At 42.4% G+C, this 22,870-nt stretch overlaps 1 protein-coding gene across 1 annotated transcript in view; it reads right to left on the minus strand.

Annotated features, from left to right (window-relative positions):
* The window catches only part of LOC115459561 (nucleoside diphosphate kinase 7-like), a 542,835-nt gene that overhangs the window by 368,323 nt on the left and 151,642 nt on the right, over nt 1-22,870 (minus strand). The gene's annotated exons all lie outside the window — the stretch shown is intronic.

The following is a 22,870-nucleotide window of genomic DNA, read 5'->3' on the forward strand; positions in this document are numbered from 1 at the left end:
ACACGTTTTGTTTGCTGTCCTCACTGCTGGAATGGAGGCTGGGCAATTCTGGTGGTGGTGTTAAGAGTAGAGAGATGTGGTAGCCATGTTAGTCCACTTTTAAAGGTAATCAATAGAAATAGAATAAAATAAAAAACATAGAAAAGAAAATACAATGATACCTTTTTTATTGGACTAAATACATTTTTTTATTAGCTTTCGAAGGTAGCCCTTCTTTGTCAGATCAGAAATAAGCACATTTTGATAAGTAACAGCATATATAAGTAAAACATCACAGTATTTCAGTGACAGTATGAAGGGATGAGGGAGGGGAAGGCCAGGTGAGAAACAGAGAGGGCTGAGAGGATGAGGGACAGGGAGATATGCAGTGACAAAACAGTGAAATTTCATGGTTTACAATGGGCTAGAAAACCCAGATCTTTGTTAAGTCCTGTCTGGTGGGTGTCAAAATATTTAATCATTTTGACTTCAAAGGTCTTACGTTCCTGTATTGTTTTAAAGTTTCCTTTCAGTATTCTCACCATAAAATCATTGGTACAGTGTTCTGGCATTGTAAAGTGCTGTCCCACAGCTTTTCCACTTTCTTTTGTGCTGTCCCACAGAGGTAACATCCTGGTTGGCACTGGCATTTTTCATGTGTTGTCTATGTAAATTAAGTCTCTTCTTCAGCATCTGGCTTGTTTCTCCAATATAGCACCCTTCGTCACATTTTTTACACTGGATGACATATACTACATTGGAAGATGAGCCTGTGAAGGATTTCTTTATGTTGAATATTTTTCCTTTGTGAATGATTGTGGGGTCTTGTGAAATGTTTTGGCATAGTTTGCAGCTGGATATATTGCAAGGATGTGTGCCATTCACCTCTTTGTGGGTCTCTGTTGAGCGCTTGCTTCTCACTAGCTTGTGTTTTAAATTGGGTGGCTGTCGGAAGGCCAGCACTGGTGGGGATGGGACTATCTCTTTCAGTAATATATCCTCCTGGAGTAGTGGCTGCAGATCTTCTATGATTTTCCTCAGTTTTTCCAGCTCTGGGTTGTATGTCACTACAAGGGGGGGTTCTGTCCGCGTCTTTCTTTTCCTTGTACTGTAGCAGATTCTCCCTGGGTGTTTTGAGGGAGGAGGCAATATTCTTGGCGATTATTTTGGGATTATAGCCTTTCTGTTTGAAGGATGCAGTCAGGATTTTGAGGTCCCCTGGGTCAGAGCAGATACGATGGTATCTTGTGGCTGGTGTTATGAAAGTTTATATTTTATTGTAGTTCTCCCTTTTATAGGGTTTTATGGTATGGAATGAGATCAGATTGGTATCTTGAAATGTTTCTGCTATCAACTCTCTAATGAAAAGGGCTAAAATCTTTCAGACCCTGTGCAGACATAACACTGAGATAGTGGGGTTACAGGAAAGCAAACTTAGTGATACAGAACATCAAAAATTACAACGCTCATGGTTGGTGCAATGTTATTATGCTTCCTTTCATAAGAATAAGGCGGGGGTGGCATTGCTTATAGATAAAAATGTGCCCTTTCAGATGCAGAAGGTAACTAAAGATCAGTTGAAGGGGATCGCCATTGATTGGCCATTAAGATAGCATCTATCTGTGCTCCAAATGACTCCCCCAAATCCTTTTTCCTGCCTTTGCTTGCTGAACTAGCGAAGACTGTAGGCAATTATAAGATATTGTTAGAGGATTTCAATATTATTTTAGATCTATTGATGGATGTCTCAGAAGCTGAACATTTAAAACCTAGAGCTGATAATGGGTTGTGGATGTTTCTTAATAGCCTAGCCTTTGTTGATACATGGCGGGTTTTACACCCCCAAGAGAAAGATTTCACACACATATCAAAAGCACATACCACAATGTCTCATACTGATTACATCTTTGTTTCCCGAGACTTTTTTCCTAAAGTAGTAGGCTCTGAAACTGGTCCACTTGTGGTCTCTGACCACACTCCCATATGGATAGATGTAAACTTGGGGGAGAGGGAGGGGGGAAACTCAGGGGGACGGTAAATGGCACTTTCCTGTCTATTTATACAAGGATGCTGAATTTAGAAAATACCTTACTCAAAAATGGCAAGATTTTCTCTCCCATAATAAGGCACATATGTCTATCCCAATATTGTTATGGGAAACAGCAAAGGTTGTACTCAGAGGGAAGATTATTGCTTATACTAGCAACTAAGTTATTAGAGTCGGAAAAGCAAGTGTGTTTAAAGTCTGCTTTTCAAGCCACTTCCACAGTGCAAAATAAGTCAGAAATTTTAAGGCCCAGCAGCTCTTAATATATTAATTCATGAGAGATGCTAAAAGCACATTTTTTATTATAAATGTAAACTACATTGGTATGGCAATAAGCCAAGCAGGCTACTAACTAATCTCACAAAGAACTGGTATGGGCCCCACCACTATTTCCACTTTAAAGAATAAAACTGGGCAGATTGAGACAGGGCAACAAAGATTAGAAGCCTTATTCATGGAGTTCTATAGTTCCTTATACAGAACTGAAACACAGAGAGATCCTGCTGATATTGAGTCCTTTTTGAATGCCTGTAAACTTCCAACCCTTACTAGTGATGAGTGAGCTCAGCTCGTAAGAACATGCCATACTGGGTCAGACCAATGGTCCATCTAGCCCAGTATCCTGTTTCCAACAGTGGCCAAGCCAGGTCACAAGTACCTAGCAGAAACCCAAATCATTGCAACATTCCATGCTACAAATCCCAGGGCAAACAGTTGCTTCCCCATGTCTGTCTCAATAGCAGACTATGGACTTTTCCTCAAGGAATTTGTCCAAAGCTTTTTTAAACCCAGATATGTTAACCACTGTTACCACATCCACCAGCAAAGAGTTCCAGAGCTTAACTAATCGTTGAATGAAAAAATATTTCCTCCTATTTGTTTTAAAAGTATTTCCGTGTAACTTCCTTGAGTGTCCCCTAGTCTTTGTACTTTTGGAATGAGTAAAAAAAAATCGATTCACTTCTACTCATTCTACACCACTTGGCAGCCCCTACACAACACTTCCCATCCTCACAAAAACAAGAGGGGCTCAGAAGCCCCTACATAATACTTCCTACCATCAATGCGCCCATTACTGGGGAGGAGTTATAGAAACACATCGAAAATCTTAAGCTTCATAAATCTCCAGGACCAGATGGTTACAATGGTGAATTTTCAAAAATGTTATCCTTTCAATTAATAGGCTCCTTAAGAGCCTACTATTATCAGTGCTCCTGAAAACAGGGAAGGATCCACTCTTCCTAAATCATATCAGCCCATATCCCTCATTAAATCGGTCCTTAAACTTCTGGCAAACATTTTAGCAGACAGATTGGCCCATTAAATACTGAAGTTAATAGAAGATCAAGTTGGCTTTGAGAAGCAATAACATGCTGTTATCAATGTTCCCATTGCTTCAAAAATTGGCATCAGTGTTTCATTTTGGGAGCAATAAAAATTTGTATGCCAACCCTGTTGCAGAAGTATTGATTAACAGGCTCTTTTCATAAGTGTTCCCATTGGGGAGAGGAATGCGACAGGGCTGTCCCTTGTCCCTGTTGCTTTACATTTTGTTTCTAGAATCCCTGCTGATACAAATTTGGGGAAACCCTAACATCTCAGTAGACTGTTTAAAGTTATGGGGAGATTTACCACTAGCCTTCTCAGGGAGGATTTTCCTATACAACATGATTATTGTACCCTGCTGGTTGTATCTTAAGCAAACTCTGCCACTCTGGATATTGGAGAGAGGCATACAGAAGTTTTAAGATCCTTTTGTGGGGGGGGGGGGGGGGGGGGGGGGAGGGGGTAGAGGCCCAGGCTACCTTTGAAACAACTTATGCTTCCAAAGTTTAAAGGACGTTAAGGATTGCTTGATCTCCGTAAATACAATTTAGCAAGTGAATTAAGGCAAGTAAGAGACTGGTTTGCAGGAACCTCCCACTTTACTCCAGCATTGGAGATGGCCATACTATCCCCAATTTCTGAACCATATTTATTGCATATTAGGCTATCAAGGATGGAGGCTGGGCTTACCTCTAATACTATCTAGACATACATGAGGATGTTATGGAAAAAAATTTTTTGTGTGTGTGGGGGTAATCATTATGTTTCCCCTTTGCTGCCATTAGTGGGGAACAATGATTTCTAGTCAGTGATTACTGGAAGGTCTTTTTGGACTTGGAAGAAGAAAGGCCTTCAATGGGTAGGGCAAGTGTTGACTTCCCTGGATGAGATTCAATCTCCACTGATAGAAGCAGGATACTGAGCAAGATGGAACATTGGTCTGACCCAGTATGGCAAATCCTATGTTCTTATGTTGTATGATTTGACCGTATTGGATCCTTTTGTGCAAATGCAACTACTATGTAACTAGCCTCCCAGGTGAGCATTTGTCTGAGACCTTGGCACAGAGGTTGGACTCTTGCCTGAATCTGTCTGAACACAATCTGCCTAGATGAAGTCAATATTTCTCTTTTATTTATGAACTGGTACCTGGTATCCAATTAGACCAGGTAGCTCAAGCATGGAGTGCTGACCTGGGGTGTGTAATTTCTTCAAACCTGCTTCATAATTTTTTGAATAGTATTGTCATAGTCTTTGAGAATATGCTCCATAGAGAACAGAAATATAAGGTTTTTTTAAAGTCTATACAGCGCCATGGAGAGCGTATAAAATGGTAATCTCCATGGATAGAAGTTGCCCAAAATGTAATAGGGAGAGAGCCACACTGGGACATATGTTCTGGGTCTTTAACCAGAAGCAACTTCATCAGTGTGGGAGTGGGGTTGTGCCTCTTCAACCTGTTTTTTGTTCCAGGGTGGCATTATCTTCCATGTAGTGGATCACGGACACAAATGTTTTCTACCAAAAATGCTACTTATGGCAAGAAATGTGATTTTATCTAGCTGGAGATATGCTGAAGCACTGCAGGTATTTCACTGGAAGACTCTTCTCTTCTCTTTAGCGTTGTTTAAGCACAAGTAAGCAGAGCATAGAGATTCTGCTAGATGGACCACTTTCCAAGCAGTTTGGGAACACTACTGGCATAGTCTTTCCCACAGAGAATGGAGCTTACTGTTTAATAACAGTTTTTGTACTTTATGGCTTATTTATATTCCAAGATTTTTGTTCCAATATATATGTATTATGTGCTGTGTATTCACATAGGGTTCTTGTTAGGGTGGAAATTTGGGTACTGATGTATAATCTTGACTTGCATACTCACTCCCAGACGTACAGTGGTGTGCAGTGACATTTACATCAAGGGATTCAGTAAATATGCCAAAGAAGAGGGGCTTTGCAGCCCCTACACAATACTTCCCATCCTCACAAAAACAAGAGGGGCTCAGAAAATCCTACATCCTACATACCTCCCACTTGGCTTGGTGTCTCAAATATAAACAGTTCCTGCCCCCAGCGGAGATAGTGGGACTCAGTAACCTCAACAAAACACCACCTGTATTCACTCCCTTCTCCCTATGTTCAGCATCTCTTCTCTATGCATCCACGGCGGAAGAAAAGGGAAGGAAAGAGAGGTAAAAGCTGCAAACTTGAGAGAAACAAAAAAAAGAAAAGAAAAGAAAAAAAGACAGTTAGCGGAAGGACTGTGGGATTCACTGATCCCTTGAAGCCCTGACTGCACGCCACTGCAGGTGCACATCTTAGTGCTGGTACTTACTGTTATATAAATGAGTGCATATGCTCTACACTTTTTCTTCTGTGTTACTTTTGCTGTTTGCTTTTTTTATTTATCAAGCTTATATCCTACACTATCCACTAGATCTAAGAGCATTTACAAAGGAAAACATACATAAAAGTCATAAAATACACAAAATAAAAATCACGTATTAATTACAAACTTACTATCCTATTTAATAAAACGCACTTCCAACATTCTGAAGCTGACTGCATGGCTGAGGCATTCCTGCTCTCTGTATCCATCTCCTGAATTGACATCACGTACTTCCGGGTTCATCACAAGCAGAAGTGACCAACCACACAAGGTTTCTCGGCTTCAGAATGTTGGAGGTGCATTCTATTAAATAGGATTGGTCAGTTCCTTGAAGCACAGCCAGAGCTCAGCATCCTGCACAGTAACACTCAGACACCAGAGAGAGGGGGGGCCTAACACCAGAGAGAGGGAGGGAGGGGGGCCTGACACCAGAGAGGGGGGGGGAGGTATCTCTGTCACACACACACTCTCTCTCACAGTCAATGTCTTTCTCTCTCTCACTCTCACACACTGTCTCTCACACACTCTATGTCTCACACTGTATCACATTCACTCTCTATGTGTCACACAGTCACTCACACACTCTCTTGGTCTCACACACTCAGTCTCACAGAGAGTCTGTGTCTCACACACACTCTCTCTCACACTGTGTCTCACATATGCACTTGCACACACTCATTCTCACACACACTCTCTCTCTCACAGACACACTCGCACCCAGACTCACTCTCTCTCTCACACACACACATTCGCACATCCACTCTCTCTCTCACACACACAGTCACTCTCACATACACTCTCTCAAAAATACACACTCCGAGGAAAACCTTGCCAGCGCCCGTTTCATTTGTGTCAGAAACGGGCCTTTTTTTACTAGTACTTAATAATACAGGCTCACTCAATTACCTGCATTAGATCATATAAGCACGCTCATTTATCTGCCACATGTATTATTAGCTCTTTAAAAATGTTTCCAAAAACAGATGTGTTTTTAACTGTTCCTTAAGTATGGACAAAGAGGACAATAGGGCCGGTCCTAGGGTCTCTGGCGCCCCCCTGCAGACTATCAGTTGGGGGCCCCCCCCCATCTCCTTTTCTCTCTTCTCCCACCCTGCCCCTGTCCAGCGATTCTCCTTTCCCCCCATCCCCCTCCCATTTATGGCCACCTGCCCGCCCCTCTTCTCCCCCCAACATCCCCCTTTTTCTTTTTGCCACCCTGCGTGGTTTAAGTCTTTTTTAAAATTTACCTCCGTCCCAGCGGCCGCGTCATTTCAAAGCCCTGCCTATCTCTAGCCTTCCCTCCCTTCATGAGTTCGTTCCCGCAGAGTCCCGCCCTCGAGGAAATGACGTCAGAAGGCGGGACTCTGCGGGAACGAACTCAAGAAGGGAGGGAAGGCTAGAGACGGGCAAGGCTTTGAAATGACGCGGACGCTGGGACGGAGGTAAATAAAAGATTAAAACCCCCAAGGGTGGCGTGGTATGGTGGCGCAGCGCCGCCCTTGAAGGCAGGCGCCCTCTGCGGTACTTACCCCGCTTACTGGGTTTGACTGGCCCTGGAGGACTATCGGTACAACTCCAGAAGAAGATTGTTCCACATAGTGGGTCCAGATATAAAAAAACATTTGTGCACGATCCTCCTCTAGACAGACTTGATGAAATGAAAGAACATTCAAAAGACATTTTCCTTGAGACCTCAACATTCTAGGCGGAGAGCAAAATTTAAAACTTTGGGAGATAGTAATAGGCACTTGTACCTACTAGAATAGGGAAAAGGGAGCCCATGTAATTCTATAAGCTGAGGGGAGATATGTTGCATCTTCCTAAGACCACCAATCACACATGCTGTTGAATTTTGGGCTACTTGTAATGTTCTCAAGGAAACCTGGAGAAGCATACAATAAAGGGCATTACAACAGTCTAAGTGTGGCATAGCAAGACTCTGCATTACCAAACAATAATTGTTGGCAGAGAACAAACTTTTAAGCCTCATTACTATCTGTTTCTTGAAAAAAAAAACTGTCTTAATAATAGCAGCAATCTGCGGTTTGAAAGAAAATGAGGTGTCTAAAATAACACCTAAGCTTTTAACTTTATCTAAAATTGATAGAGACACAACACTAAGTTGAAAACTTAAAGACAGATGAATTTCTAAAATGAGAGAGCCATAAACTTGTGTTTTCTCTATGTTTAAAGACAATTGGCGGTCAACCAGGCTCGTACTGTATTAATATAAAGCTCTATCAATCGGAATCCATCTTCAGCTTTAGATGGTGGAAAAAAATAAAATTGAAGATCATATGCAACAATTTGCACACCGGAAACAAATTAAATAAAGATTAATTAAAGGGAAGAGCCCTATGAGTCGCATGACTTAAGAGTCAACCAATCAGATATTTAATTTCTTTGTACCACTTGATATTGCCAATCAGTTAGATAGGAATTGAACCACAGTAACACTTTGCCTGAAACGCCAAAAGATTGCAACCAGTTGAGCAAAACAGTATGATTAACTGTGTCAAATGCTCCAGCAACATCAAGTGAAACTAAAATGAATCTTTCACCTCTATCAAAAACCTAGCCAGATTATACACTGAGAAAATGGTGTTTTTTAAATTACCCCCTAAATGCATAGAATATGCGATCTACTACTACTTAACACTTCTACAGCGCATCTGCTGAATTCTTTCAGGGTGCTACAAATTTGTAGATTAACAGATCTGATCTACTGAATTTCAGTATTATGCTTTAATCGGAGTCCAAATTGAAATGTATCCAGTATGTGGTTTTGTTTAACAAATTCTAATAATTGAAACAGAACTATTTTCTCCATAACGTTTGAAATTAACATTAAATTTGAGATGGGACAATAATTCTCAACCTTAATGGAATCCAGTGACGTTTTTTCAGCAAAGGTCTAACTGCAGCTCTTTTCAACAGAGCAGGGACATGGCTTTCCATGAAAGATTTATTAATAATAAGTGTCATAGAAGCTGCAAGATCCAACTTTAAGTTTACAGCAGTAGAACATGAGTTTAAAGGGCTATTAAAGTTACTGATTAGCACATCTAAAGCATCAACAAGAATAAAGTCTGCCCAGAGTTCTGCAGTTTCTGAAGAGAGAAGATTGTTTAACTATTTGAAGATAAAGTCAATTTTTTGAGTGTCATCATAAAAATAATCAGCAAATTGTTGACAAGAAAGAGTCAGTTATTCTGAAAATTTTGCAGAAACTAAAGACTGGACCACAGCGAATAATTCCTTCGATTCTACAGAAGGTTTAACAATCTCATCATCAAAGAAAGCTTTCTTAGGGCCCTGTTTACTAAGGTGCACTAACGTTTTTAGTGCGTGCACAAAATTAGCATGTGCTATGTAGGCGCCCATAGAAATACTGGGGGCACCTACACAGTTAGCATGCGCTAACGGTTAGTGCACACTAAAAACGCTAACGCGTCTCTAGAACAGCTTAGTAAACAGGGCCCTTAAGCGTCTAAAACTGATTTTTTTTATACATGTCTAATGCCAAATTATATTCTCCTTGGGTATAGGCATATTTTCTCCAGTTATGCTCTTTCTTCTCAATTTTATTTTCTTTTTCAAATCAGATGTATACCAAGGATGACGGATTAGCCGCCTAAAAGTTACCAGTTGCATAGAAGCAATTTTCTTTCTACAGCTAAGTCTAAGGATTGATGTCAATAATCCTCAGCTTTTTCCAGTGTAGGTATGTCTATGCTATTCAACAGAGGAACCCATTCTTTCTGCAAATTCTGAAGCACATAGTGTGGCCTGCAAGGTCTTTCAGTTTTACTCATGAAATTTTTGCAAATACCTTGAGCAGACAACGTAAAGGAAATCAGTTTATGATATGATCACAGAACTGCAGAATAAGACCTCCAGAATGAATAGATACAGGCATTAATTGTTTCCAATCTAAATAAGACATCAAATGAATGAAATCTTGAACAAACATATTAAAATGCAAATTAAAATCACCTAAAATAATAGTATTTTTCAACAATAAATCACAATTAGTAAAAACTTCACTCAGCAGTGAGTAATTAAAATGCAACAAACCAGGCAGACGATAAACTAAAAGAATTTTCAGAGCAGAAGAAACAATAAGGATTCAAAATGCTCATCAACTATAAATTTATCACCAATATGAAACTGCAAGTAGTCCTTAGTTTGTGGGAGGAGGCTTTTTTGGGGGGGATTTGAGGGCAGCTAGGGGGTTTAAAACCTTTGTAGCCAGAGATCGCTTTGAGGTGGTTTTGAGGAAGTTGCACTTATAATTCATTTTTTTATTATGTTAAATTGTTTGACACTATTGATACGCAGGTAAAAATCAACTGTGTGTCTTTATATACAATCAGCTATTGTGTTGCTGTTACTTAAATGTTCTGGATTTACCTAATGAAGAGAGAATTTTAAAAAAAACTATTTAACCAGGCAGAAACTTTGCTAATGATCGCCCAAGTGCAGATATTCAGCAGCACTTGACCAAACAGTGCTGATGAATATCACCACAGACTGCCCCCTGCATTGTCTTGTTAGTGCCAGGGAAGTCCATGGGCAGCTTGGGTGGAACCTAGCAGTTGCCGGAACTTAACCGTTTAGTAGCCATATTCAGACCGCTAACCAGTTAAGCAAGCAGCTAAAGTCAGGACAGCAAAAATGATGTCCTATCTTTAGCAACCAAGCTAACTGGGCACTGGTCTGAATATTGTCCGATGCCCGGTTAACTGCTAGGTTGCAGCATCAGTTTTATAGGTGCCCCTTCCACCCCCTTGACTCCAATCTCTCTCCCTCCCACTCTCAATGTGAAGAAAGGCTGATCAAGCCCCTCACCCCTGTAGGTGCCCCCCTGAGCCTACCTAGTAAGAGTCCTGGTGGTCCAATGGGGTCCAAAGGGCAGCAGTGATGATCACTAGCCTGTCGCAGCTCCTTTTACAAAATGGCTACCACTAGAGGACACAGTGGCCATTTTGTAAAAAAATCCATGACAGGTAGGAGCAAATGGGCATTGCTCCTATCCTGTGGACTCCACTAGACCACCAGGACTCAACTAGGCATGCCTGGGGGGGGGGGGGGTGGAACTACACAAGCAGCAGGGGTATGCATTCAGTTGGCACGTCATGTCGAGGGGTGAGAGTTAGGAAGGGGGCTCAATCAACCCTTCTTCAGGTAGGCGGGGTGAGAGTGTTGGGGGATCAGGATCATGGAGGAGGGATGAAGGATGAAGGATCGGCACCTGCATCCCTTATACAGGTTCCAGCTGATATTCAGCCGGGCCCACATAAATGTCTTATAATTAACTAAAATTAGTACCAGACATTCAATGCCGGTGCCCAGACATGACCCGGCACTGAGTATCTGGGGCTAATTCTGCCTGCAGCAGTCAGCATGTAAAAAAAAACACTCACCGCCATAGGCTGAATATTGACTGGACTATGTTTAATTTGTATCACTTTAACACAAAAGATCAAATGATTTCCAACAGCATAACAGTTTCCAGTGCATAAAACCTGCATTTTTGGTGATCAGGAATAGTAGGTATTTTCCAATTCACAGCTTAAACTAGTATTCCCAACCAATGGACCATTACTGTAGATATGTTTCACACTGATATGGACCGCAGTCATAGGACAAGGGTAGAGGATTCAGATACAAAATGCAGGGGGAAATTGGTGTTGGACTGTGCATGGGTACTATATTCCTGTACACCCAAAATGAACAAATTTCAACTAGTCGCCTGGATGAGTCAACTTGGACTTTCACTGTCATCATTTACTATATTGTGAATTGATCAATCTGAACATTTTTATTATGAAGCCAGGTAGCCATAGCATGACTTTTAAGAAGGCAAATAACATGGTAATCTGATCAAACCTGCCTCCCTCAAACACAGATATGGAGTCTTAAAGGTTTTAAGACACTGCTATGGGTCTTAGTATAGCTAATGCAGATGAGAATTGGCAGGAATAATCTCTCTCTCCTGCACACATCCACGCCCCTCCTTTCCTTGCCTACTGAATGTGAGAGTAGAATCAATGAGTGGTTTAACTGAAGAGAAGCTTTCTTACATGCCCTCCCCTGAGGCTGTTAGCACTATATTCCCAGTCAGGTACCACATTATATTTAAACCAACCAAGGGAACACAGTTCTATTTGGGGTGGAGTGGGGAGTTGTTTCCTCTGATGCGGGTCCCTGACAATATTCAGGCGGGGCCTGCAAAAGTGTCCTACGCAGGTCCCTAGGTCCTAGCTGAATATCTGGCAGCCAGCACATACCTGCATGGCCCTGGATATTCAATGCTCCTGCCCAGACACAGCCCAGCATTGAATATCAGGGTCTATTTCTGCTCTCGGTGGCTGGCATTTATTGCCTGATCAGCCTTTCTTTGAATATTGGGTCCTTTTATAGTTAGCTGAGTAAATCCCATCAGCTGAAAACTTCCCTTCATTTATAATACACAAAGGTACATTTGTAACAGTGGACTTCTCCAATTTAACCCAAATTTTCAAAGGAAAACTATATGTGACTGAAAACTGTATATGACTTGTCCCAACTAGAGACACAGAAACACATACACACACAGACGAGAGAGAGAGATCCTGGCACTTGATGGGGGGACATAGGGACACGGAAGAGTTATGTTGGACAGGGCAAGAATAGAGATGGGAGACGCTCAACATGGCAGGAAGACAGAGGTGATGCTGGGTCAGATAGGTAGTGACGCAGATAGAGACGCAGAGAAAAAATGGATGGTGGATATGAAGAGGCCGATATTCAAAGCAATTTAAGCGAGCAGGAGCCTCTCCCCGCATTAATCACCTGTCGCCGCCCAACTGCTGACATTCAGCAGCACTAAAGTGGGGAGTGCCGCTGAATATTGCCTCTGACCAGCCCCCCAAAAAGTGGGCCTGTCTGTGGCGGCCCAAGGGGTGGCGCTGGAGAGGAGCCAGACCTAATGCGAGGCTGCTGCCAGGGGGTGGATGTTGTTGCGGGGGCTGCTGCGGGGAGGAAGAGTGCAGTGGAATTTTGTTGGGAAAGGGCACTCCGGGGGCTGTTAGAGGGGGAAAATAAATTTTTATTTAAAATGCGGGTCGAGGCCTGATATTCAGCCGGGGCCCACATAAGCACCGGCAGCCTGCCCACCTCAAATTATCTCCCAATATTCAATGCCAGTACCTGAACATGGCCCAGCACTGAATATAAGAACATAAGTATTGCCATACTGGGACAGATCGAAGGTCCATCAAGCTAGCATCCTGATGGCAATCTAGGGCCCAAAAAAGTACAATACATTATAAGCTGCTTATCCCAGAAATAGGTAGTGGATTTTCCCAAGTCCATTTTAATAATGGTCTATGGACTTTTCCTTTAGGAAGCCATCCAAACCTTTTTAAGATCCCGCTAAGCTAACTGCTTTTACCACATTCTCTGGCAACAAATTCCAGAGTTTAATTACACATTGAGTGAAAAAATATTTTCTCTGATTTGTTTTAAAATTACTACTTTGTAGCTTCATTGCCTGCCCCCAGTCCTAGTATTTTTGGAAAAAGTAAACAAGCGATGCACGTCAACCCATTCCTCTTCACTCATTATGTTATAGACCTTTATCATATCTCCCCTCAGCCATCTTTTCTCCAAGCTAAACAGCCCTAGCTGCTTTAGCCTTTGCTCATAGGGAAGTCATCCCATCTCCTTTATCATTTTTGTCACCCTTCTCTGTACCTTTTCTAATTCTACTATATCTTTTTTGAGATGCGGTGACCTGAATTGAACACAATAATCAAGATGCAGCCATCACCATTCCACCCTCCCCCCCCCCCCCGTAGCCCTCCCCAGGCCCACCCTGTAAAGTTCCCAGTGGTCCAGTAGTGTCTTCAGGATAGGAACATCCCAAGTTGCTCTTGCCCCTGTCAGCTGCACTGTAAAAACGGCAGCACAACTTTCTGCAGCGGCCTCGCAAGACTGCCATAGGGGGTCACGGCCGCAATTTTTGGAATTGAGAATGTCCAGAACAGGAGCAAGTCGCAGCCGCCACTGTTAGAGCACAGCCGATGGGAGCAGGAGGAACTCGGGATGCTCCTGCCCCAAGGCCACCACTAGACCACCAAGGCCTCCACAAGGTTGGCCCGAGGAGGGGCTAAAGAGGGAGGGAGGAGGGCGATGTGGTGGGTGACCTGGGGAGGATGTGTTTTCAGTCAGGGGAAGTGGGGGAAGACTGGTTTGCAGCAGCGGTGGGGGTGGGGGGGGGGGGCAGTTTCAGTTATAGCTTTGGTTTTGGCCAGCCTCTATCCTCCACCTCTATGGTACAGCATTTCCTTGTCGTCTCTCTCTCTTTCACCCTTTTGATCTAGCATTTCCTTGTTCCCTCACCTTTCCCTTCCACACTAATGGTCCAGCAGCTTCATGTCCCCTCTCTTCCCCCACTAAGGTCCAGCAACTTCCTATCCTCTCTCCTTTCCCCTCGACCCTCATAGTCCAGGAATAGCATCTCTTCTCTCCCTTCCCTTCTACTCCCATAGTCCAGTAGCTCTGTCTCTCCTCTCCCTTATGGTCCAGCAATTCCCTGTCCACTCTCCCTTCCTCTCCACCTCTGTGGTCCAGCAGCTGCCTGTCCCCTTCCCCACCCACCACCACTATAGTACAGCATCTCCGTGTCCCCTCTCCTTTCCCCACACCCCCCAAAAAAGAAGTGCAGCATCAATCCCAGCTGGAAGAGAAGGACACAGCTTGGTTCAGGAGATGCAGTTACAAGAGTTCTGACACCATGCTCCTTCCCAGGCTGTGCAGGCAGCAAACTGCACTAAGCAGCCTGGCGTCTTACACTGGATATGAAAGGCTGGTAAGCGTGGTTTGCTTTCTGCACAGATCAGGACGGAGTATGGCATCAGGGTTCTTGCAGGTTAGCATAGGAGACGAGGCTACATTTCCTACTGCCTGCCATTCTCCCCTCCCAGCTGCTGCTGTTTGCACTGGCTGGCCCTACGACACTCCGGTTCAAAACTGCTAACTCAGATCAATATGAATCCTTTATCCTGCAATAGAATGCTATTTTTATTATGAAACATTCAAGGGAGGCTCATTCTATTTCTTTATTTCTCTCTCTTCCTATGGGAGCAAAAAATTAGGGAGATAAATAGTAAGTTAATAACTGTTAGCATATCCATTTTATATATCATTCTACATTATTATTACTTCCTGGTCTGTTGTAAAAGGTAATAGTTTAAATGTATAGGATAGTTTGGTATTTGTGTTCTGAATTGGATAAACTAAAATACCTCAGATTTCTATGTATAAGCAGTGTTATATTATGCTATGCTTCTATCAGTGTTTTGTTAACTTACACTTTATTTTTCTTAAACATTAAAATTTTAAAAAGAATCATCTAAAGAAATATTTATTTGCAGAAGAAGTGATGGATGCACAGAACAACCTCCCAGTGGAAGTGGTGGAGACAAGGACTATATTCAAGAAAGCACTGCATAAGCACCGAGCGACAGGAAGGGTTGTAGAGCTTAGTATGGATGGGCAGATAGGATATGCCATCTGGTTGGTATGGATGAGCAGACTAAACAGGCTCTATGGTCTTTATCTGCTGCCATTTTTTAGCTTCTATGTTAAGCAAATACCTACTGTTATCTAAATGCAACTTGCCTTGTGTTACTGCTTAAAAAGGCATGAGCTAAATCCAAAATTCCTTCCCTTCATCAACGTCTGCCTCTCTTCTAGCTCCCTCTTCAGATGTAGTCAAGGTTGCCAACCACTAGTAAATTTACAAACTGCTTTATGATATTCACAGAGATGTCAATTTGAGGTCTGTTTTTTTGTTGTTTTTTTACATGAAGTTTGTATATTTATGAACAGCTGGCAACTGTGCTTCTCAAACTCAGCTGCCAACCAATAAGGACTGCAGGAGAACATTTCACTACCACCATGACAACATGGAGGAGAACATTTATGTGACTAAGAAAGAAGCTCCTTGCACTTCTACATGTGTTAAATACTAATTATGTGATACTAGCAGTCACACTTGGAAAATTCCCAAATAAATGTTCCCCTAGCCTGGCCTCAATCTTTATTCCTAATATCAGGATCACTGCCCTTCCCTTCCTATATGATACAGCTAAAGGCAGCCTACTACCTTTCTCCATTCAGCTGTACGTTCCACAACTCCCATGGCTTTGTAAAGAGGATACATAAACATGCACCTCTTTGCAACATACACACATTGTGATTCACAGCATGCCCCCCCCCCTCATGACTATCAACAGAACACTGCAATACCCATCACATTGGCACTACTTGCCAAGACCTAATCTATCATAAATAGGGACTTGAGGCTTGACTGTTGCCATGTTGTGAGGTCACTACAATAAAATTATACTTTACTTGTGTATATCATAGAGGCCATGAAAAGGTGCAAACCATACATATATCTAGTTTTTATTTTAATATAGCTATTTTGCTTTTCTTGAGCTGGGAGCAGACTTAAAAGTTGAAAGACAGCTATAAATGAGTTTTTTTCTGAAAGCTACCCTTCTAAGACTGTGGTTTGACATTTGGCCTATGTTAACTTGTGATAAGTTGCTGGTCAGCAACTAAGAGCCAGAGACTCCTATGACTAAGGACATGTGCAGTATCCAGATAAACAATCAAAAGGAGAAGTGGGTGTGGGTAAAACTATAGTCTTAGCAAGAGGGTGGGGGCCATAACAGGGTAACTTACATGACAGGCTCTGTCAATATAATAAGGGAATAAATGATAGAATTTGATGGAACATGTTGGAACATGATTCATAACAGGAAACAGAATATTCTGGAAAGATGCATATTCATTAGGTAGGAAGGGTAATTATAATTAAGATAATGAAGAAAGGAAGAAAAAGCATTTAAGAGGAAACAGAACTGAGGATGGCGAGCCTCAGTATGTCCACTAGCAGGTGGACATACTGACAGCTCCCAGGGAAAACTCTGTTTTTATTTGCTACATATTATACTGTATTGGGATGTTATTTGTTAATATTTCAATAATTACTGATTCGTTTCTTTGATAATTTGAATAAACATTTATTATGTCTAATACTTATTTAGTAGACAGAGTTTTTCTTGCCTGGAATTCTGCCGGGGGGGGGGGGGGGGGGTAAAGATTTGCTCAAGCCTCCAGGTGATCTCTAGAAGGTTATTTCTGTCTCAGAGGCAAAATAGCAAGTACACACTTGCAAAGTGAGTTACCAAATGTATTCTTTTTACACATAATTTTCCTTACTACTACAATTGGGACTGAAGCAGTTTATGATGGGTAGGCTAGAAACACCGTAGTCATTTTCTGCTATCATGTTCTACGTTTAGTATGTGCAACTTCCTCTCTACCCTTGATAAAATATTTGAAATCATAATAGATTTAATAATAAACTGCTGCTTGGAACATGGACATTGTTCTGACTCAGCAGCAGTTCAGGACAAATGATATGCGTTTTTTGGTACCCATTATACTAAGGTCATCCAATACCTCTTGTCATAAGATCAGGGAGGTCCAATCGAAGGGCAAATGGTCATAAACAACTCTTCAGAGAGCTTTTAGTGTACAATGAAAAAAACAAATATATACAAAACACAATTCTAAGTCTTTCAGCAATCATAATTTCAAACTTCAGTGGTTTCCACGACATTATATCTTTTCTAGAGGATGATCTTACTAATCTGCAGAAAAAAAGGGCAATTGCATAAGCTGGAACCCAATGTTTGACACCAAATACACATGTAGGTTATGGAATACCAGCACTTATGCATGTCACTGGCACCAATAATTGGTATTTACACAGTAAGTGCTAGGCACTATTTTATAAAATACATACCAAAGTTGCTATGGGCCCAATATTCAGCTGTCAGCGATCAGCATTTTGCAGACCGCTGCCACTGTTATCCCCAGAAATTCAATACTGGGCCATGTCTGGGCTCCAGAATTGAATTTCCAGGTATATGGAGACAGCGAAAACATAGTCGATTAAGTGCGATATTCAGCACCTAACCAGCTATGGCACACCGCAGAAAGATTGGACTGACTTTTACGAGGCCCTACTGATGAGGTTAACTTAGCTGGTTTAGTGCTGAATATTGGCATTTAACCGGACATGTGCTGACTCCACCCCGAATGCCCCCCAAAGTTTTCACCAGCAGAACAGGAAGGCTTTGTCCTCATCAACATCAGCACCAAGAGATCGCAATGCTGGTTGCCAAGCTAAGGCTGGAGCACCTCCTCAACAGCTTGAGGTCACTGGTGTCCTCCAAACATCCCAAACGTAAGCACTATTCATTCTCTGTAGCATCGGTAGGGATGTGACAGCCTTCAAGGATCTGACAACCCGTTTCTCAAGCCCCACAAAGTAACACAAAAGGACACAGACACTCCTGCTATGATACCCATGCCTTTGAGGAACAGCTCATCAAGAAGTTCAAGGAGAGAATGAAATGATTCTTTGCTTGACACAATGCCGCTGCTTCGATATCCAGATAATCCTTGAGACCCATGCACCATCTGCTGGAGACACTTCAACACCGAAACCTCAAAGGGTATCGTGCGGATGTCAGTCATAGTACTGTTGATCTCCAATACATCAGGGGAATAAGATTCACTCAATGCGTCGGAGATCCTCAGTATCTCATTGACCATACCCAAAGTTTTAAACCAACATCAGTGGGTCAGAAAGACGGAGATTCAGACTTCTCCCTTGGAGCATTTTTCCAAGTCTGAATCTGAGTGCTCCTGGGAGTCTAATGATCAGCTAGACATCTCTGAAGAGGTTCCCCAGACCTACCTTCATATCCTAATCCACCTCATAAGAGCCATAAATCCCCACCAGAGGAGCTCTTTCATTGAGTTTGTAAGGAAGATAGCTCATGCCATCTCATTTAAGAGATGGGCAGAGAATAAGCCCAGGGAAGAAGCATTAGATATTCTCCAATTTCTGACCCACATACCTGCAGCCTTTATGAGCCCACTCCTTGAAAAGGGTCGCCCCTCTCCCCGCCTCAAACCCAGGGTTATTGCACAACTCCAAAAACGGGAGATGCACCTCCCAGCCTACTTCTCCACCATTCCCACGCTAGTCGAAGTGGATTCAAGAGAGGGGAAAGTTTGATTTGATGACCCCGAGCATGTAGGGCATTAAAGACAGAAAGAGGGGAGGCAGCGCTTTCCCATACACGGGAAGGTACAAACACTTAATGTCCCATGTGTACTTCATGTACCCACCTAAGAAGAGCTGTGACATTCTACAGCCGAAGGTCAGGCAGGTTAACCCCCCCTTCACCTCTATTCCGAATGAGTTTGTTATACCCAATCCTAGCTCTGTGGTTGCCCCATATGAAGGATGAGATCACTCCCCTATACATTCTCTCATCCCTGCTATGGATCCACACTGGCATCATTTGAAGAGGGTATAATATTTTTGGAAACAGCAACATTTTTACAAGTGCCACTCTGCCTAGGAACAAAATGGGTAGGTCCCTCCACCTGCAGCAGAGAGTTCTAACCAGCTCTAATTTGTCTCCGACATTCTTCTTGTACATGACTGTGATGTCTAAGTGCAAATAAACCCTCAAATATTTCATTGGTCCTCCAATTCTTCCATGCACAATTGGTGGACAACGCTATCGCCTCTGATTTGTCAAAATTAATTCTCAGCCCCAAAAATGACCCTAAATTGCTGGATAAGATTTATCAAGATGGGTATCCCACTAGACGCATGTCCCAGAAATATTAACATGTCATCTGCAAAAGGTTGATTTTGTACTCCCCACGTCCTACTTTTATCCCCTGGACCTCTGTCGATTGCCAAATCTTATTAGCTAAGGGCTCTAGAGCAAGGACGAACAACATAGGTGACAAGGGGCATCCCTGACTTGTGCCCCTCTGCAAAGTGAACGAGGGGGACAAAGTACTATTAATCAATATTTGTGCCACAGGGTTCCTATATAGGGCTCTGATCTCATTCAAGAACTCCCCATATATGCCAAATTTTGGTAAAACCCAAAAAAGTGGTCCCAGAGGATTTTATCGAATGCTTTCTCCGCATCCAAAATGACAATTATATAATCTCCAGGCACACACCCCCTCGTCTGTATAGCACTCATGGCTCTTAATATGTTTGTGGAGGCATACCTCCCCGGTACAAACCCGGACTGGTCCTCGTGTACTAGAGAGGGGAGCACCTTGCCTAAACGAGCATCCATAATGCTAGCAAACAGTTTTATGTCCTGATTTAATAAAGAAATAGGGCGGTAAGAGCATAACAATTCCCCATCACGGCGTAAGATTTAAAAGCCTTTCTTGGGAAGATCTCTCCTGCCAGGGAAGAAAGGGAGGCGGAGGTACAGTGAGATCCTGGTCGCAGAGATATCGGATACACAATGTGCTCACGCGTTTGGCTGTGCAACTGTTGGAGTGGGCGGCTGATGACAAGGAAGGAGTGAGAACTATGTCGAGATGAGTAACGTGGGCGGCAGATGGGGCAGCCTAACATGCATCTTGCTAAGCTTCCCCAACCCAGGCAGAGAGACTTGCAAGCTAAAGGGTGCAAGGACACATAACTATATTGCCATCTTGCTTGCGCTGTGTCTGAATGATCCTGTCTGGGAGGGGGAGGAAGGGAAGTGTTTTATGGATGGTTGCGACTGGCTGCTCTTACATTTATTTTATTTTTTAGTTACATTTGTACCCTGCACTTTCCCATTCATGCCAGGCTCAATGCGGCTTACATGGGGCAATGGAGGGTTAAGTGACTTGCCCAGAGTCACAAGGAGCTGCCTGTGCCTGAAGTGGGAATCCTCCTGGGCAGAGATTCACTCCTCTGTGTGCTGGATCCTATTAGCATGGCTGGCTATACAGTCCTTTATTTCTTCCATGCCAGCATGAAGTTTTGCTAACTTGTAGTCCAAGAGTTGCGACATGTGTCTCGTAGATACTTGCACCGTATCTTCGTGAAATGGCACCAGCGTTGACTCTAGCTGCTGCGCAAGCGGGGGGTGGTGACGCCATCTTGTTCTTCAGTGCACTGCCTTTCTCCTTCCCCATTTGCAACATTTCACCGGCATTCCGCTGCCTCACGCCCTGCAAAAACGCATCAGCAGATGCCGCTCACACTCAGAAGGTACTCTGGGTTGTCTGTAAAGCTGTCTTAGTCTGATTTCGTCTGTTAAAATAGAAATATACAGCAAGGGGAGTGGAGTTGAGCTACAAGGCGTCTGCTCAGTTCAGTGGCATCACGTGACCCCCTCGGAAATAATTCTTTCACTCAACAAATAGTTAAGCTCTGGAACTCTTTGCTGGAGGATGAGGTAACAGCGGTTAGCATATCTGCGTTTAAAAATGGTTTGGACAAATTCCTGGAGGAAAAGTCCATAGTCCGCTATTGAGACAGACATGGGAAGTGTTGTCACGATTTGGGTTTCTGCCAGGTACTTGTGACCTGGCTTGGCCACTGTTTGGAAAACAGGATATTGGGCTAGATGGACCATTGGTTTGACCCAGTATGGCTACTCTTATGTTCTCATGGTCTTATGTTCTCTTATTCTTTGGAATAATTTTAGATATTCCAGTCATTGTTAGCTCTAGAGGGAAGTGTACATAAGTATTGCCATACTGGGACAGACCAAAGGTCTATCAAACCCAGCATCCTGTTTACAACAGTGGCCAATCCAGGTCACAAATACCTGGCAAGATCCCGAAAAAGTTCAATACATTTTATGATGCGTATCCCAGAAATACGCAGTGGATTTTTCCCAAGTCAATTTAATAATGGTCTATGGACTTTTCCTTTAGGAAGCCATTAAGACCTTTTATAAACCCCACTAAGCTAACTGTGTTTGCTCATCCCCTTCTAGTTATATGCCACTGTCAGTTTGTCTATCTTACTTACCCTCTTGTTTACTAAGTGAATGGGCTGTGTCAGCATTAGCAAATGGCAGCTGCTAGCACAGCTTAGTAAACAGGGGGGTAAGTTTGAGACTTCTGCACTTTTTGTACAATTATTGCTATTAATATTTTCAATTCCATGTGCTTGCACTGTTTGAACAATGATTTAGATGGACATCCTGCACATATTTGCCATTATACAGCTTAAGCAATCTTTTATACCGATGAGAAATCCATTACCATCCACATGATTTTTACTTTCATGTTTGCTTTTATAATTGGCTACATATGATTTTAAGTTAATTATGCATGTTTGATTATTTTAATGTTCATCTGCTGTGTCATATATTGTTTCTTTTAAATATTATTTATGATATTATATATGATTTTAAGTTTGGTTATTTTAAGTTTGGTTATTTGACGTAGCCTTTGTAGGTGAAACATAGCCACATCGGGTATACTTTTCCTTTGGTGTAATAAAAGTATTATAAAATCTTCAATCCACTTTTTGCGATCCCTGCCTCTGCTTGACCCCTTCCATCTCCATGTCCATGGAGAACATCTGCTATAGGTTAAGTAATTTGGTTTTCTCTGATGACAAACCGGAATGAATGTCCTCACAGCTGGAACCCCATAACTACTGTATTCCTTCAACATAAAAAGAGGATAACCTTCAACAACAAAAAGAACCAAACCAACTGTCAACAATAAAAAACTTTTCTTGGAAATAGCCCAACCTTAAGTGGGCTACTGATGTAACCATGACTCTGACCATCTAAGATGAAACAATCAACAAACCAATTTACCAGTGATTACTTGGATACAACAATCCCAGCTTTACTGTGGTCAACAAATAAAATACACCATAGGGGTAATTTTATAACTCGGTGTCTCCCATTAGGCATGTCGATTCTGAGTACTAAGCAGCAATTCTATAATGGCATCTGTATTAATGCATTTATGTGTGTACTTTATAGAATACTGCTAAATAGTAACATAGTAACATAGTAGATGACGGCAGAAAAAGACCTGCACGGTCCATCCAGTCTGCCCAACAAGATAAACTCATATGTGCTAGTTTTTTGTGTATACCTTACCTTGATTTGTACCTGTCTTTTTCAGGGCACAGACCGTATAAGTCCGCCCAGTACTATCCCCGCCTCCCAACCACCAGCCCCGCCTCCCACCACCGGCTCTGGCAC

Source organism: Microcaecilia unicolor, unplaced genomic scaffold (assembly GCF_901765095.1).
Source record: "Microcaecilia unicolor unplaced genomic scaffold, aMicUni1.1, whole genome shotgun sequence".
Lineage (NCBI taxonomy): Eukaryota > Metazoa > Chordata > Amphibia > Gymnophiona > Siphonopidae > Microcaecilia > Microcaecilia unicolor.